Below are 5,599 nucleotides of genomic sequence, written 5' to 3'. Positions count from 1 at the left end.
CAGTGGACTAATTGCCCTAAATTTCCCACTGTTGAGAGGAGCAGGAACCCAGAGATTCCCTCCGCAGTGACAACAGTGGACTAATTTGCCCTAGATTTCCCACTGTTGAGAGGAGCAGGAGCCCAGAGATTCCCTCCGCAGTGACAACAGTGGCCTAATTGCCCTAAAATTCCCACTGTTGAGAGGAGCAGGAACCCAGAGATTCCCTCCGCAGTGACAACAGTGGACTAATTTGCCCTAGATTTCCTACTGTTGATAGGAGCAGGAACCCAGAGATCCCCTCCACAGTGACAACAGTGGACTAATTGCCCTAAATTTCCCACTGTTGAGAGGAGCAGGAACCCGGAGATTCCCTCCGCAGTGACAACAGTGGACTAATTGCCCTAAATTTCCCACTGTTGACAGGAGCAGGAACCCAGAGATTCCCTCCGCACTGACAACAGTGGACTAATTGCCCTAAATTTCCCACTGTTGAGAGGAGCAGGAACCCAGATATTTCCTCCGCAGTGACAACAGTGGACTAATTAGGCCTAGATTTCCCACTGTTGAGAAGAGCAGGAACCCAGAGATTCCCTCCACAGTGACAACAGTGGACTAATTGCCCTAAATTTCCCGCTGTTGAGAGGAGCAGGAACCCAGAGATTCCCTCCGCAGTGACAACAGTGGACTAATTTGGCCTATATTTCCCACTGTTGAGAGGAGCAGGAACCCAGAGATTCCCTCCACAGTGACAACAGTGGACTAATTGCCCTAAATTTCCCTCTGTTGAGAGGAGCAGGAACCCAGATATTCCCTCCGCAGTGACAACAGTGCACTAATTGCCCTAAATTTCCCGCTGTTGAGAGGAGCAGGAACCCAGAGATTCCCTCCGCAGTGACAACAGTGGACTAATTGCCCTAAATTTCCCACTGTTGAGATGAGCAGGAACCCAGAGATTCCCTCCGCAAGGACAACAGTGGACTAATTTGCCCTAGATTTCCCACTGTTGAGAGGAGCAGGAACCCAGAGATTCCCTCCGCAGTGACAACAGTGGACTAATTGCCCTAAATTTCCCACTGTTGAGATGAGCAGGAACCCAGAGATTCCCTCAGCAGTGACAACAGTGGACTAATTGCTTAAATTTCCCACTGTTGAGAGGAGCAGGAACCCAGAGATTCCCTCCGCAGTGACAACAGTGGACTAATTGCCCTAAATTTCCCACTGTTGAGAGGAGCAGGAACCCAGAGATTCCCTCCGCAGTGACAACAGTGGACTAATTTGCCCTAGATTTCCCACTGTTGAGAGGAGCAGGAACCCAGAGATTCCCTCCGCAGTGACAACAGTGGACTAATTGCCCTAAATTTCCCACTGTTGAGAGGAGCAGGAACCCAGAGATTCCCTCCGCAGTGACAACAGTGGTCTAATTTGGCCCAGATTTCCCACGAGAGGAGCAGGAACCCAGAGATTCCCTCCGCAGTGACAACAGTGGACTAATTGCCCTAAATTTCCCACTGTTGAGAGCAGCAGGAACCGAGATTCCCTCCGGAGTGACAGCAGTGGACTAATGGCCCTAAATTTGCCACTGTTGAGAGGAGCAGGAACCCAGAGAATCCCTCCGCAGTGACAACAGTGGACTAATTGCCCTAAATTTCCCACACTTGAGAGGAGCAGGAACCCATTGATTCCCTCTGCAGTGACAACAGTGGACTAATCTGCCCTAGATTTCCCACTGTTGAGAGGAGCAGGAACCCAGAGATTCCCTCCGCAGTGACAACAGTGGACTAATTGCCCTAAAATTCCCACTCTTGAGAGGAGCAGGAACCCAGAGATTCCCTCCGCAGTGACAACAGTGGACTAATTGCCCTAAATGTCCCACTGTTGAGAGGAGCAGGAACCCAGAGATTCCCTCCGCAGTGACACCAGTGGACTAATTGCCCTAAATTTCCCACTGTTGAGAGGAGCAGGAACCCAGAGATTCCCTCCGCAGTGACAACAGTGGACTAATTGCCCTAAATTTCCCACTGTTGAGAGGAGCAGGAACCCAAAGATTCCCTCCGCAGTGACAACAGTGAATTAATTGCCCTAAATTTCCCACTGTTGAGAGGAGCAGAAACCCAGAGATTCCCTCCGCAGTCGCAAGAGCGTAGTAGCATAGCGGTATGGCATGCAGCTGGTAAGGCATATACAGTAAGGCATGTAGCTGTGAGACGTGTGGCAGTAAGGTATGCCGCTGTGAGGCATGTAGCTGTAAGACCTTTCTTAAGACAGTAAGTCTTCATGTCCTCATTGTAAGTCGGCATGTCCTTATCGTAAGTGCCCACGTACTCAGTGTAAGTCTCCATGTCCTTACTGTAGCCCACTACGTCCTTACTATGCCAGTCTGCCACTAACATCACCCTAACTAATTTTCCCTAGATTTCCCACTGTTGATAGGAGCAGGAACCCTGAGATTCTCTCCGCCGTGACAACAGTGGACTAATTGCCCTAAATTTCCCACTGTTGAGAGGAGCAGGAACCCAGAGATTCCCTCCGCAGTGACAACAGTGGACTAATTGCCCTAAATTTCCCACTGTTGAGAGGAGCAGGAACCCAGAGATTCCCTCCGCAGTGACAACAGTGGACTAATTGCCCTAAATTTCCCACTGTTGAGAGCAGCAGGAACCCAGAGATTTCCCTCCGCAGTGACAACAGTGGACTAATTGCCCTAAATTTCCCACTGTTGAGAGGAGCAGGAACCCAGAGATTCCCTCCGCAGTTACAACAGTGGACTAATTGCCCTAAATTTCCCACTGTTGAGAGGAGCAGGAACCCAGAGATTCCCTCCGCAGTGACAACAGTGGACTAATTGCCCTAAATTTCCCACTGTTGAGAGCAGCAGGAACCCAGAGATTTCCCTCCGCAGTGACAACAGTGGACTAATTGCCCTAAATTTCCCACTGTTGAGAGGAGCAGGAACCCAGAGATTCCCTCCGCAGTTACAACAGTGGACTAATTGCCCTAAATTTCCCACTGTTGAGAGGAGCAGGAACCCAGAGATTCCCTCCGCAGTGACAACAGTGGACTAATTGCCCTAAATTTGCCACTGTTGAGAGGAGCCGGAACCCAGAGATTCCCTCCGCAGTGACAACAGTGGACTAATTGCCCTAAATTTCCCACTGTTGAGAGGAGCAGGAACCCAGAGATTCCCTCCGCAGTGACAACAGTGGACTAATTGCCCTAAATTTCCCACTGTTGAGAGGACCAGGAACCCAGAGATTCCCTCCGCAGTGACAACAGTGGACTAATTGCCCTAAATTTCCCACTGTTGAGAGGAGCAGGAACCCAGAGATTCCCTCCGCAGTGACAACAGTGGACTAATTGCCCTAAATTTCCCACTGTTGAGAGGAGCAGGAATCCAGAGATTCCCTCCGCAGTGACAACAGTGGACTAATTGCCCTAAATTTCCCACTGTTGAGAGGAGCAGGAACCCAGAGATTCCCTCCTCAGTGACAACAGTGGACTAATTGCCCTAAATTTCCCACTGTTGAGAGGAGCAGGAATCCAGAGATTCCCTCCGAAGTGACAACAGTGGACTAATTGCCCTAAATTTCCCACTATTGAGAGGAGCAGGAACCCAGAGATTCCCTCCGCGGTGACAACAGTGGACTAATTACCCTAAATTTCCCACTGTTGAGAGGAGCAGGAACCCAGAGATTCCCTCCGCAGTGACAACGGTGGACAAAGTTGCCCTAGATTTCCCACTGTTGAGAGGAGCAGGAACCCAGAGATTCCATCCGCAGTGACAGCAGGGGACTAATCGCCCTAAATTTCCCACTGTTGAGAGGAGCAGGAACCCAGAGATTCCCTCCGCAGTGACAATAGTGGACTAATTTGCCCTAGATTTCCCACTGTTGAGAGGAGCAGGAACCCAGAGCTTCCCTCCACAGTGACAACGGTGGACTCATTGCAATAAATTTCCACTGTTGAGAGGAGCAGGAACCCAGAGATTGTCTCCCTATACATCATATAATTCCTGCTCTAACTTCAGGTAAGTACCATTCGTCAGAACTGGTAATTATACTTCTGTATATGTCGCCACTTACTATCAGGGTTTACAAAAGTCTGCTGGTTGAAAGCTGTGTGCCCACCTGAGATAGCACCTGAACCCCGAAGCTAGTCCTTGAGCGAGCCTCACGCCTGTAGAAACGATTGAATGTAGTGTCAGAAGACCAGTCAGCAACTTTGAGTATCTCAGAGACAGGAACCCCCTATCTAGTGCTTCGGATGTTGCTGCACCCCTAGTAGAGTGGGCTTGGAAGATGCGGGTGTGAATACCCGCAAGATTCAGGACCCGTATTAGCCAATTTGCAATAGTATCGCGTGAGGCAGGCTTATATGGCTTCTGGGTTGTCAGAAGGAGCTGAGGGCAGCTGTTCCGATGGGGGAGGGTGCGTGCTATATAAGATTGCAGGCAGAGCACAGGACAAAGAAGAGGTTCCTGGTGCAAGGCAGGAATAAAAAGGGAAGGTGCAGTCCCTGAGGGCCTGGATGTTTTCCGTAACCCATTGGGAGCTATATCCCAGCCCAAAGCTTGTCGTCTTATACTCTCTGTAGACAACAAACGTAGGTCTGCCGAGCGGCCAGCCGTAGCAAGGGCTAGGAGCATGGTCAATTTGTAAGTTAAAAGGCGTAAAGGGAGGGAGCTGTTTGAGCCGAGGGACGAGATGTAAGAGGTGACCACTTCCACAGGCCAAGTAGTAGTATATTTTGGGAGAGGGGATTAAGATTAAAGACTCCCCTAAGCAGACGAGACACTGAAGGGTGCTCGCCTAAAGGATACCCTTCGCAGCTACCGATAATCTGGGACAGGGCGGACCGATAGCAGTTGATCGTTCTATAAGCTAGACGTTCGTTGAAGTGGAGATGGGTCAAAAAATTCAGGACTGATGTTATAGGGGGAGAAAGGGAATCCATCGACCTTGTACTGCACCAGCTGTCCCACTTTCGCCAGCAAGCGCTGTAAACAAGCTTTGTGCCCCTTCGCCATGATGCTGAGATAAGCTCGGCAGCTTCTCCCGAAAGGCCTGGGTCTGTGAATGGAAAGGTCGCTGGTCACTTTCCATACCGCCAGGCGAAGGCCCTGTTCCAACAGTGGATGAGCTACACCCTGGGAGTTCTGTAGAACTCTGTTCTGTATGTGTGGAAGTGGAGGAATTAGACGAGGCTCCTGGCATGAAAGACGCAGGAGGGATGGATACCATGGCTGAGAGGGACAAATCGGGGTTACTAGGACGAGAGTGGATTGTGACTCGCACATTTTCTGAAGGCAACGGCTTATTAGGCTGAAGGGGGGAAAGCATAGAGACCTGGTCCTGACCAGGGCTGGCTGAAGGCGTCCACACCTGCTGACCCTGGATTCGGTTTCCAACTGAAGTAGTGTGGCACCTGGAAGTTCGATAGGTCTGCAAACAGGTCTACCAGAATTGGTCCCCACAGCTTCACGACTTCGCGGAATATTAAGGGATGCAGTCTCCAGCTGCTGCTGTCGAACCTGAAACGTGAGGCTCGGTCCGCCACCACATTCAGACTCCCTGGGATGTATTGCGCCTGCACTGTCAGGCCACGATTGAGACACCAAGAC

At 50.6% G+C, this 5,599-nt stretch overlaps 1 pseudogene; it reads right to left on the bottom strand.

The window, feature by feature from the left end:
• Nucleotides 1–4,563: 4,563 nt before the first annotated feature.
• LOC135376072 (uncharacterized) lies at nucleotides 4,564–5,219 on the bottom strand (annotated as a pseudogene).
• Nucleotides 5,220–5,599: the final 380 nt, after the last annotated feature.

The sequence above is a fragment of the Ornithodoros turicata genome, unplaced genomic scaffold, assembly GCF_037126465.1.
Source record: "Ornithodoros turicata isolate Travis unplaced genomic scaffold, ASM3712646v1 ctg00001007.1, whole genome shotgun sequence".
Taxonomy (NCBI): Eukaryota; Metazoa; Arthropoda; class Arachnida; order Ixodida; family Argasidae; genus Ornithodoros; species Ornithodoros turicata.
Note: the sequence above shows the minus strand (reverse complement) of the source record. Positions and strands in the feature narration are given on the sequence as shown.